General features: G+C 37.3%; 1 protein-coding gene across 2 annotated transcripts in view; it reads left to right on the forward strand.

Annotated features, from left to right (window-relative positions):
- The window catches only part of NSMCE2 (NSE2 SUMO ligase component of SMC5/6 complex), a 129,457-nt gene that overhangs the window by 78,656 nt on the left and 37,369 nt on the right, over positions 1-13,432 (forward strand). The gene's annotated exons all lie outside the window — the stretch shown is intronic.

Consider the following 13,432-nt stretch of genomic DNA (forward strand, 5'->3'; position numbering starts at 1 on the left):
CTATCCTAACCCCAAGATATCAATCATGTGGTCTGATCTGATCAGTTGCAAGTAAGATTTGAGCATCTAACAACCACAACTCACCAGCAGATCACATAACCCCTGCTGTTTGTAATCATGATTTGGATGCTTTGAGCCTGAGCCACAGCTGTGCTGGCAGCTGGCAGTGTGGCAGCAGATGTGACACCTAGAATATTTTGTTTCGAGTAGCTGTTCACTTTACAGTAAAGATGGCCCAGGAATTACCCCTGAAATACAATGAGAATTAAAATGAATATACCTTCAAATTGGTCTGTGTTGTTAGTATCAATAGATGTCTTCAGACAACTCCATGCCTCTGCTGAGATTCCTAGCAGAGAGAAAAGGTCACTTCCATAGTGAGAATTTCAACCCCCCTCCCTGTTTCCACACCAAAAGGAAGCTTTCCATGGTGCCAGAGAGTCTGAAAGCAATGTAAGCAATTAGCAAGAAGAGCTTGAAAATTCCATCGCAAGAAGCTCAGGAGTGGAGACGAGACGCTTGGGATTTTTCAGCCTGATTAGCTGCAGTGACAGAGAGGTGATGTGTGCTAATTACAGCTCCTTAACCTCTTTAGGTGCAGTTGCATAAAAGCCCAGAACACCTCCATGTTGAAATGTAAGGCACTGCAGCATTCCCTGGCTCCTCGGCCGTGGTATTCTCAGACCATCTGTACAAACCATTGACTGCCTGGGTGAGGCATAGACAGGTGTGTCTGTGAGCCAACCTGTCAGTGGTTGTGGTGCAGAAATGGGAAAGTTTCTCATTAGGATGTGTGGCTGAGTAATAGAACTCCGATATTATCTCTGTGGGTCAGTCAGCCTTTGAGAGTGGATCATGAAAACTGCGGTCAGTGTTCAGCCAGAGCTTTGTAGGGCAGGTCTGACCCAAGTATGAGGAACAGAAAAAAGATTTTTGTGTAAAATGATGTTTCAGTTTTACCAGATATATCTTCTATTCTGGTGTGGGTTTTGTGCTGTCTCCATTATAACAAGAAGTAACAGCATTATAACAGGCAACATAATGAATTCTGATCATTCAGTGCTGTATGGAGAGGGGAGATCAGCATGATATTTAAATTTACTCTTTGTAAATACAAAAGTCTCATTATAGAGAATGACTGTCACATTTTTCCAGGAATTATAATGAAATGTGTTCAACTATTTTTCAATACATTTTTTCCCAGGTAGTTCATGGAACAGATTGTTTACGGTTTAAAATAGAAAAGCAGTTATTAGGCAAAAAATTGTTTTAGGATGCTGTCTTTAAAATAAACAACCAAAGTCTTGAACAAAAGATTGAACTTGAAATAAACGTTTCTGTCCTGCTCTTTTTCTAGAAAGTTCTCTTTAAATTGATGGTACTGCTGTAATCAAAAAACATAATGCCCTTCTAGAAATTAATTAATAAACAATAATTAAATAATAAGGGATGTTTCATATATGGAGCATTAGAGTTTAATCTGGAAAACCTTGCATATTGCATGGACTAAGGCTAATGAGACACTACAGGAAATATGTGCCACAGACAGCACTTCCCACCATCATTATGTATGCCAAGATTTTATGCTAGTCAATGTTGAAGTAAATGCCATCCCTACTCTACAATGATTTTCCGAAAGTTCCACATGTGTTTGGCTTAATATTTGTTTTCAACTTAATTTCAGTTGAAAATGAATATTTAAGGGAAACCTGGTGACCTAAACATGGCAAAGAAATGTTAACACACTTTTATTTTTTTTTTGAGAAATTGCATCTTCCATCTGGTTAGACGTGGTGTGTGGGTGTTCTTTTGTAACCATTGACAATGTCATTTCCCCAGATCCTGTTGTAATGCTTGACATTGACAGTCTTTTTTACTTCTCAGTTAGCTTTTCTTCAAAAGTAGAACTGGAAGCTATTTGATTGCTCTTCCTCCAGAATCTAGCAAAGTACAGTGTTCTGCTGAGGTTTGAGAGTAAATATAGAAATGGCTTGCTTTTCTCAGAATTTTACATTCAGAAATGATGTATTTTAAGCATACATCAAAGGAAATACCAATGTATTTGAAAAGCTGTTAGAAGTGTTACGAGTTACATGTATTAAGTTTGAGCATACTATCAACTAATTCAAAGTCTGTCCAGAAACACTGAAGAGTGCAAAATACACAAACTAAGCATGTACCTATATCTACTGCAGGACTCGACCCAGCACCATTATTCTTTAAACTTACATTTATGGTCTTTTATAGTTACCAGTAGGACCAGTTTAAGCAGGAATTTTCCCTCTTTACTGAAGGTTTTAGAATACCATGTGTGTGTTACGTGCTGTGTTTACATCCACCTCTGTAGCTGTGTCTGCTGCCTTTTGCTGTTGAGCCTTGTGGCAGCCCTGGGGATTCACTTGCTTCTGGTGCCTGTCTCTCACTTCCCTGCTTTACAGCCCTGTGGTCTTTCCTCTTCTGGTCAATGGATGTGTTCTGAAGTTTTGTTCTCACAGTGGCAGTGCCTTCTACCTAGATCCCAGCTTGAGATCTTCCTAGCAGATCCTTTCCTTGAGAGACAGCCTGGCACCAGAGCCCTCTCTGCACACTCTGTCTAGTTTGTCCTTGCTGAGGACCTGGATATGCAGTGTCCCTGTGGTGTGTCACCAGGTACAGGGAGGGTCATGCCTCAGCCTTGAGTTACACTGAGAAATCCCTAATGATAAGTCCTATAACTGTACTCCTAAATCCTGCCTGCTGTTGACTTGTGCTCCAGGTGATTTTTCTGCTAATTCTGCTGATAATCCAGCAAGGCTTTTTAACTCTTCTGTATGAAGCCTACAGTAAAAGCTGTTTAATGTCCAGTCCAGTTTGTGTAATAGTAAATAAATCTAACTGCTTTGACAGTATATTGTGACTGCATTGATTTAGGGGAAAAAACATAGTTTTTATGATTCAAAATACCTACTTTAAAAGTTAGGAAAGTAAAATACAATGCGTTTGCTGCTTTTTTATTAATCTTGTATTCTTGGTTTACTTTGGTGAACTGATTTTCCAGGAAATAGATTTGGCATTAATCTTCTTGCTCACCACTGCTTGTGATTTTATTAACTTGTTTTGATTAAGCCATATTCTGATGAGTATTAACATGGCAAGGCTGCCCAGCACAAGGCACATGTACTAGCACAGTTCCTTTTGTTTCTCAAGGCCTTAGACATGCTTAGTTTCCCTTAATTTTCATTTCCGTAATTTGCATTATTTTCAATTGTTGGCTTTATTTTTCTGCTTTCAGTTTTACTCAGCTATTTTTCATCCTTGATCAGTATTTTTGTTTTGGGATGCTACAAATGCAGGCACACAGTTGAGACAGCTAAGAATTTCCCCCGGATTTTGTCTTAAATACAGCAAATCTGCAGCTGTCAGTACCTATTGTAAAGCTGTGGTTATCTGCAGGGTAATGGTTTCTTTCAGTCATATTTTGCAGCCGCCTGGGGTATCCACCCGTGATGTGAACAAGTGTGACTTTCTTTTTAAGAGCTGGCTTATCCATATAGAATTTTGCAATACGGAGGCTGCAAGTTCAGTGAGCTGTTTTTCCTGTCCTAGTAGAAACTGAAAATTACTTACATTTCCAGAAAGAAGGGAGCATTGTAATTGTGCAAAAGACTGTATTTACAGAAAATTTACAGAATTTGGAAAGTACTATTTTTGCTGTTTATATTCAGTAGATATGTTGCAATGCTATAACTCTTTTTGCTAAACTTGAATTTCATGGCTATTTACTGCACAGTCCCTGCTCACATCATAGAGTGATTTATTTATCAGAATGAATTGAAAATGAAATCCCAAGTTTGTCACTCGAGAATTGAAGGGCACTAATCTAGATGCATTAAATAATTTCTGACTCTACAGATTTAGAAGGTTTGAAGGTGAATTGTATATGACCATTTTATTTCAAGTGTTGAAACCAGCAATTGCTACAGTAGGGGAAGGCAGCAATTGATGAAAGCAGGTCATGTATTCTGGTTTCCTGTCCCGAGAGAGACAGACATACTCTTATGGAAGAAAGGACAGAAACTCAAGCAGGGATCACTACGTCTCAGGAAGAAAAATATTATTACTTCCTCATTTAGAGAGATTCACATATAACTCTAAAGAAATAAGTTTTCAGTTCTACTAAATCACTCTTGATGTTCACGCCTACAATAAAGATATCTTAATTTCTCTGCAGATGATCTCAGTGTGTTCTAAGAAGTACAAAGCAACTGTTCAATGCCAAGAAATTGAGGTTTTACCTAAGATAGTGTAACTGGAAATAGCAGTTCCCAGCCCACTATAAATAAGAAGCAAAACCAGTTAGCTTAAACCACCATGAAGGTGGCTTGTAATGAATGTTCTTACTGTGTGAGCAAAACCTTAAAAAAACAAGCAGAATATACCTTTGTGACGATTTAGCCCTTTCTGTCTGTAACTTGTTACCTTACTAGGCCCTTGACACCTGAGCATCTCCTTGGGCATCTTTATTCTTTGTGTCATGGCACCTTACTGGGCACGGGAGAAGCTCTAAAACGTAGGAGAAGGTCCTGTTCTCCTCTAAGTGTCTCTTCAAAACTGCTCTGCTGACTGCATAGAGAGAACTCTAATCTAATTATGGGTGGGCAGATGGCACGTTGTGATTGTTCTTCCTCACTGACTACAAATCCTGTGCATCCTATTATTTGTTACCCTGTTCTTGCTACCATCCCCAGACCAACCCACTTGTTTATCTACTCCACCTGGTTTGTCTTGCCCTTTAGGTTGCATGCTTTGGAGCAGAGATTGTCATCCCCTAATACAAGGGTTTTCTGACCAGGCTGGCATCCAGGTGGTACTGAAATATAGATATTATATAATGGTAATACTTCTGCAGAGGTGGAGCAAGTGTTATATATAAAAAGAGCCTCATTCTCTTCCAAGGTGCACCACATGCTAATATTTTGTGTGTTTAACTGTGAGCAGAAGCTTATATACATCTAAATAGAGCTGCTTTGGCAGACTCTCTGTGACAAGAACCAGCATTCTATGAATGTAGTTTAATCAATGAACTGTATGTAAACCACTGAAATTTATTCAGTCTAAACAAATCCAGACTCTTTCACGACAAACGTTTAATCCTTCAGGATTGCATAACTGGGGGATTTAGGGATTAGTTAGCTTTGAAAATAGGTCAAGGAAAACATCTACATTTGGTTAAAAGCTAATCGAGCAAAGAAATAAGTAAAATAGTATAAAAGCTTTAGAAAAAGTCTTTTGCAAAATGAATTTTATGTAATGGTACAAAGAATGTTTTCTATTTATCTAAAAGATGCAGAGAATTGTCCCCCTTTTCATTTACACTGATAGAATTCAAGGGAAAATTCACTAAACAAGTGATGCAAGTGTGTGCAGTTAGGAGTTGTGTATTTTGTTTCTCTTGTGTCTAATGCTTTGGAATAACTTCATAAAATTTTATGAAAGTTTTTAAATTACTATTAAGAGACAAGATTTTTAAGTATGAGCACTATCAAAAGCTGCACTGGGAATAGGGCTATAATCCTGGAAGTGAGGTTATGAAAGAAAAGTTTAGGAATCACTCCAATGAGGCTGTTGACCTAAATCTAGTAATCACCCCAGCCACTGAAGTCTGAATTCCTTCTTTCAGTTACTATTCAACTTTTCTTCCTCACTTCACCTCTTTTGCTCACTGAATGGGCTGTCTGCTTCCTAGGGTTGTCTGGCATCATGATATGGCTTGCACTGGCAAAGGTTATCCAGTCCTGTCATCTGGGTTCATAAGGATTTTGTTCTGTCAGGTTATTGGAGAAGCATGTTCTGATATGACCTACAAGCTGGTGCTCAAAGCTTAGTCAAGGTCTCTGTGATGCACAGAGAAAGAGATGCTGTCTCTGAAATGCACTGTGTAAGTCCTTATAACTTTGTGCATTCAAGTGCTGTAAGAAGCAAAAAGCACAAAAATATTTTGAGAACTGCATCACAGCTCACAGCACAAAATGTGCTCCCATGAACAGGGACTGTGGACTGGATTTTTTTGTCTCGTGAAATTCCTGTGTAATACACTGAATACTTTGCAGTTTAATACCAGCAAAGCTAAAATCCATTGCAACACTAGATCTGCACAGTCTTGTAGTCAAATGAACAAGCTGAAGAATATTAAAAGAAAATCCAAAAGGTTTTATTGGCTACAGTAAGTATTTCCATCTCCAGCAAACCCTGGACTAAAACAATGAATGTTCTCAACCACTGTATAGAATTGCTGTAAAATAAGCTGATACTGTAATTCCTATGAATACAATTCTTGCAATACAATCCTTCCTTTCTCTAACAAAACACATTTGCCATGAGTAAGGACTGTGAGGATTAATTTAGGCTACTAGCAGCATGTATTACTGGTTATTTGTTCAAGGCTTTTTAGCTTTCTAAAGTTTCATTGTTACAAGGTGACATGAATATAATTAAACCATTTGTCTGTTTAAACAGTTATCCTTGCAACATATACAGTGTTTTATTTTCTATCTGAGAAATAGTTTTAGTAAGTGTCAGTGCAGGCATTGATGTTGAGATGGTGGCTTTGTTACAGAAACACTGAAAAGTGTGCTAAAGGTTAGTTTAAGTTGAGCCTTCAAACTTAGGTAAATTAATAATGAAGCTTCTTACCAGGCTGGAAAAATGGGAAAGGAGGAAAGAAATATCCAGCAATGTATGAATCATTGACTTGTGATCCAAAATTCAGCATTAATAGTCCCTTGCAGGACTGCTAAAAATATTCTTTACTGCAGTTCTGTAGAACTGATTTCCTCTTTGTTCTTTGCTGTTTTCAAATCTAATTTTATAGGTGATTGTTTTCTGTGCTGGGCCTTCTCAGTTACCCAGTTCCTCTGTTAGTCATCTGATTAGATGCTTTTTTATGCATCCCATTTCTTGTCTTAATACAATACATTAGATTCTGATGCAGCTGAGAAGCAGGAAAATAAATGGTACAGAGTTTTGATTCCCAGTTCTAGGCTCAGATCTGAGCTGTACAGGTGCCATTCAGACTTCTGGAGGGCAATAGGAGCAGCAAAAATCAGTGAAATGTGAAGATGGCCTGTGCCACTCATCCCTTCTGTGAACTGTGCTGGCGCCTTAGGGAGCAGTGGTGGTGTTCTGAGTTTTATTAGCTGACCTGCAAAGTTTAAAAGACGTTGTGGAATCTGCACAGATCTAAACTTGATAGAAAACAGTGCTACCTTTTGTAGGACTTCTTTCAGAACTGAAATTTCTTTGGGTTGTAAATTCCATCTCATTTCTTCTGTCCTTGTGTTTGACAGATATGGTGAAAACAGCCAAAAATATGATTTTGTTTGCTGAACTCATTAAAATTGAAAATTTCTTATTTATTGAAAATGGTGAAAATACTTGCTGGGAAAAAATTGACAGGTTGCTGCTTTGAAATGCTACATAGTGTCCCACTGTTGACTTGAACTGTGGTGTTCTTGCTTATGTAAACATTATGAAACTGGCACTTTCATCTTCAGGAACCCTAAGACTGCTCTAACACAACCTCTCCTTGTGAGACCTTCTTCCTGCCTCTTTGGGCTGTCTTGGAACACCTACAGTTCCTTGTTGGAACAGTCAGAGAACCTGTAAAGGCAGCAGAGCCTCTCTCATCATGTAGCAGGACTTTGAATCTCATGGACCCTGCAGTGGCCAGATTTTCTGCATTTGGAGCTGGAAATTTGGAACATTTTGTACAATAAGATTGTGTTTGAGAAGTTCTTTTCCCCTCCAGGAACTCATCAGAAAATCAGAAACACACTGGTGACATGAAAAAAAAGGTGTATAAATACACAAGGGGTTTTTATTAAACGTATGAAATCAATCAACATTATGTTTTCCATTTTAGAATTTGTGGCTAGCTTTAGCTGATAATCAGTTACTCATGAATTTAAGACAGAAACATATTTGAAGCCACATCTGGCTTGTGGGACTTTCTGCAGCATCCTGTGTAAGCTGGCAGGAATTACATGAAATTGCAGGGTATCAGAGAAGCAACGAAATGTAATTTAATACAAATGTCTAAAAGACATTTAATTTCTAATATTGGAGATTTCATTTCAATGTCTGTGCTCACATGCTGAACTTGGAAAATTTGACTGAGAGGCTGATAGCCTCTTCTGTGGTATCCCTATTTGTCTTTATTATCTGGAGTTTACCAGTCAAAACTAGTATTTTCTCAGGACCTTTCAAACTGAGATTAATTCCAAACATTAGATTTAGTCATAAATCCACTGGTGTAACTCTGGACATAAAAATGTGGAAAACATAGAATATTTATTAGTCCAGGACACTTTTTGCAGAAGCCAGCTGTGGAGTCTATATCATGATACAGCCTGGGCTCCTTTACAGGGGCATTCAGTCAGAGCAGGGGAGTTTGTTTCATTCTGCCGTAGTATATGCTTTTGATGTTGGCTTTCAAGTTCACTTTTTTTCTACTCAAATTTTGGTTTTAGCTTTCATTTACTGTAGGGTTCACTGAATCATCTAATGTGAACTAACATGAAATATAACACAGTATGAAGTGGGGGAAAAAGAGAGAACAACCCAGGCTTCTTGATTCTTTACATTCTAAAGACAAACAAATCAACACAAATGTGTTTGATAAAAAAAAGAAAATGTCTTATGCTAAAAATCAACAACCTGACCTGCAGTCCAGAAGCCAAGCTGTAGCTGTAATTGTTTCCCTGTTAACTTGAGCAAATACCTGTCTTTTATTGTCCTCTGACAAACATGGGAACACAAGCACAATGACAGATCACTCATAACTAAATGCTGTTCAAAACATAATAGTCATTTTACAGTCAACTTTTTCTATTTGTTGCGTCACAAAGATTTATTGAAGAGATAAAAGTGATTATGGAAAACACTGTCCAGTAACTATGGCAACAGTTATTTGTTCTCACAATAATTAGCTTAGCATTTGGTTGCACAATACTTTCACAATACCTCCTTGGTTCGTTCATTAAACAAAATTAGCTTTTGTTTGAACTTTCATCATTTGTTGTTTTAAGATTATTCTAAGTTCAAAAGAATTGAAAAATATAGTTTCAAGCTGCTATTGTACATGAATAATTTATGCTACAAGTGAATTTGTTAACGTCATTATGTAGTAACACTGAATATATTAGTTCTGGATGTGTTTTATTGGTTTAACTCAAACTTACTTAGTATATAGATACAGGTGTGCACACAGTGTCAGTATGGAAGATTTGTGAGTGCCTGAATGAACGTCAATATGAGCACACATAATGTGAGGGTAAAAGGCAATTATGAAAGCTGCAAAGGCAATCTTACAATGTGTCTGAATTAAATTACTGTTTTATCCATTCCTACTTCTCCCTCACATAAGCAATCAGATAGCCTTTAATTTACACAGTCAGAATTTACTTCTTCTCTCAGTTCTGGTTCTGTATTTCATATTCTGTACCTTCTTGGTCAGTGCCTTCTACTTATTGCTCTTACAGACATTGCTTATAGTCTGAGTTACTAAATACCAAGATTTCATTCTGTTAAGATATAAACATAGAGAACAAAAGGTCCATTTGTTGTTTACTACAGACTAATTAAACCCTGTTCCCAATGCAGCATTAGTATTTCTGTTGTACTTTTTTATGATCCTCATTATTACAGTATCTGCAAGCATTAATGAAGTTGTTTTTACATTATCCATATGAGAGGATTATTATTATTCCCACTTGACAGATGGGAAACTGAAATTCAGAGAGATTACCATAAATGTTTTGGGTAGCTTTTGGGAAGCCTAGGACATGGTTTATCAGAGTTGTTACGTGGCACATAGTTCCCACTGACTTCAGCGTTTATGCAAAGCAGACTGCAGTCTTGCGTCAGGTTTCATAGGTCATCTCAAATCACTCCTTTTCTAAATTTGGAATAAGGAAACTCCCTTCCTTACTTCCCTTTTCCTTTCCCTACTAGTCTTCTATTCATTCCATCCCCCTCAAGCTGCTTTTCCCAGTCTTCCTCGTCCCTCCTTAAGGCTTCTGTCTTACCCTGTTTTGATCAGAAAGTTTCTTTCTCCACTTAGTTCATTTAGTTTAGGCAAGGGAATGATCATCTTCCTTTCTTCCCTCTGGATTTGTGCCCAATCTAGATTACATCTCAATATTACTAAGCCCAGAAGCAAATGTGTTGGCTTTTTAGAAAGTTAATGTTGAGTAAAATGGACAGACCTTATAGGAAAGACAAAAATTTATTCCCTACACTTGGTCTCAACTTCAGGTCCCTGATACAGCACAAATGGACACTGGAGCTGTCCAAAGAACAAGTTGTCAGAATTATGGAGGTAAAGTTGCATAATTTTCCTTGGCTTTGTGATTTTGGTGCCTGGATGTACTTTTTTGACTGAAATGCAGTCAGTTTCAGTCCAAGGTGGTACCATTTAGGGAAATTATAAGCCCTATTTTACTGTATTACTAAACTACTATTTCTGATGAAACTGCTGAATGCGATCTGTTTGTGCCTATGTTAGAGAACAAAGCACCATCAATTTAATTTATTTCATACTAGCTTTGTAAGGTGGCTTTATGTTGGGACATGAAAGAAATTGATATATCTTTTTCTTTAATAATTAATCCTTTTTTGTTAAAGTGCTACTATTTTATTGCATTCTATACAGAAGAGTGTTTTAGGTTCTTCTTCACAGGTGCAACAGAAAAGTGGCAGTAAAACCTGAGTATCTGCAGGCAAAGTCTTGGGGCTGGTACAGAGTACAGTTGTGATGATCTGTGATGATCCCCTTGTAGCACTTTGGAAAGATTAGAGGTCAGAGTTTATCCATATTTTAACAGTAGAGAATGTTAGTCTTAGTCCTGTTTCAGATAACAGTGATCTCTTCCCATTTTTTGGAGCAGAAAAAGGAAAGATGGTGACATTTTTTTGACAAGCAAAGGTCTAGACTCATCCTGTAAAACAGCCTCATGAGCTGGTAAATCCAGTAGATTGGATGGACTAAATAATGAAGAGAGTATTAAGGAAAATCCAGAATACTGGGCATCTTGTAAACAGCTTCTCTTTCATAGGAGGGCTGCTCTATAGATCCTCCTGCTTCTAATATAGGTATGATTTGTCTTTTGCTAATGCAGTAGTTACCAATTTCAAATGCAGGCTTCACACCTTGTAGGTGTTGGCCCTTCAAAAACAAGCCTAAGCCTCAGGAAGATTAGTTTGCTTAAACCCCTTAAACAGCTTCACAGACCACAGACTGAAAACCACTGACCTACAGCCTGCTGATGAATGGAGTCTTACCTTGGAAATCCTTGAAGAAAGAAATGTTAGTTTTAAATTGTTATTTGGGCGCCATGGATGCACAGAGCACCACAGCAGTAAATAGCATTTCAGGACTGGTGTTATAAGTGGTACTAAACTACAAACAGAACTTGCAGAGTTGAAAAATTCACAAGTGCTTTACACAGTCTGATCATATATATCTACATAAAAGTCCATTATATTTAATTGTCCAGATAAGCATTTGGAGCTTTTTAAAAGAACATTACATTCTGTACTTGCTAACTGCCTATGGTTTGACAGTCAGCTTCCCAGGTGTGCAGACGCCTATTGTTCAAAACACTTGCCTTTGCAAAAGCTCTCTATTAGCTGTAGAAAAATACACTCATAATTGAGCTTGCTCTTAAGAAATGCTTTTGTTCATGATAGTTTTGTATTCATAATGGTACATATTCATAGGAATAAAGGATATTCAGCTCCTTCAGGGAGTGTTTGGGTTTGAATCTTAAATGCTGTAATTCTGACAAACAAGTGATATCAGGGGAGAGATAATGCTGGAATGGCTTTAGAAGGAATGGATTGGAAAGTGTAAAGGGAATGTGGTCAGAGCTGCAGGAGTGGGAACCCTTTCTAATCACAAATTAGAACAGAGTTTGATTTGCTGCAACTACATCTGCATGGAAACTCTAAATTTACAGGAGAGGCTTATTTCAAAAGATAAGCAATCATAGATGTACCTGTATATCAAAGAACGTTGCACATGCTATTTTAGCCTCTTAACAATCTCAGAAGAAAACATCTGGGCAAAGGCATATTGTAGTTGGAACATTTCAGTTGGGTGTCCTGCTCTGGGTATGGAAGTAATTAATGTGAAAACTATTAAACAACAACTAAGTTTGATTTATAAACTTACACAATATCAGTTTTGTTGAAATATGTGTGCTCAGTCTGGTTCTTCTTTTATTTTTTAATTGCATTTCAAGTCTTTTTCCATTTGGATTGGGTCCTTTTGAGTTCTACTGAAAGAGCCAGTGTGGTCAGCAGAATAGGAGGAACAATAATGGCATGTGTTCATGATTTTTATAATTTGTTCTCAAAAATCACTTTTAAAGTTAGTTATGAATTTGAGCACCTGGAAGATTTTAACTTCCTCTTCCTGAGTTTTAAGGAAGTTTGTAATTATGTTGTCCTCTCTTTCTAAGAAAAAGATATTATATAGCCCAAAGTTCACCAAAATGTGGCATTACAGTAATTATTGTTTCTGTAGTCCACAACCAAGTGTTTGATTCAACAAAAGCTTTTTCTCTAGATGTTTTTATCCCTTAATGACTGTAGAAATTGTGAATGTAGTTTCTAGCTTGGGATGTGTACTGAACATGTGATCCTGAATGTTTTTCCGGATACTAGGCAGCTGGTGTAGGTGGAAGAGAATGGAGATTTTTAGGTGTGAACACCTTTTTGAAAATGAAACCCAAACCCCAAACACTACTGTCCTATAATTTGAGTTAACGTAAATCACCAATGAAAAAAAACCCCACGAAAACAAAACCCAAGTAATCACTCACATTATTTAAAATGAGGTTTTGCTTTCTGTTCTTAGCCTCTAATCCATAGGAGAACTGTAAAATCAAGTCTGTTCCTTGGAACTTTGAAAACAAGTCTTAAATGGGGTCCCTATGTATATAGTTCTCATAGACTAATTAACAGTGGCAGGTCTCTGCTCCAAGCAGCTTACAGTACAAATACTTTCTGGAATGTGATATGCAAGAGAAAATACATATTGTTTGTTAATTCTGGAATTTTCACTTTGGTGCATTTATATAGGATTAGCTATGGATTCTGTATCCACACAATATAGTGTGCATTTTCAGTCTCTTCTTACAGCACTGTGAATAAGCCTCTTATTTGAAGCAAAAGTGCTTAATTAAATTTTTATATAAGCAGGATCTTTCTTCTGTTGTGTTTCCTTTGATTAGGAATTACTCTGGGAGAACATGAGCAAAACTTGCAGGTAAAACACTATGCACAGCTGGGTGGTACCTGAATACAGATAAACCTGGAAAGTAACAAATAATAAACTCACTTATTCTCTTCCAGCTAAACAAAGTGATCTGAAATGATTTAATCTTATTAA

This window comes from Lichenostomus cassidix, chromosome 2 (assembly GCF_008360975.1).
Source record: "Lichenostomus cassidix isolate B80296 chromosome 2, HeHo_3.0, whole genome shotgun sequence".
NCBI lineage: Eukaryota > Metazoa > Chordata > Aves > Passeriformes > Meliphagidae > Lichenostomus > Lichenostomus cassidix.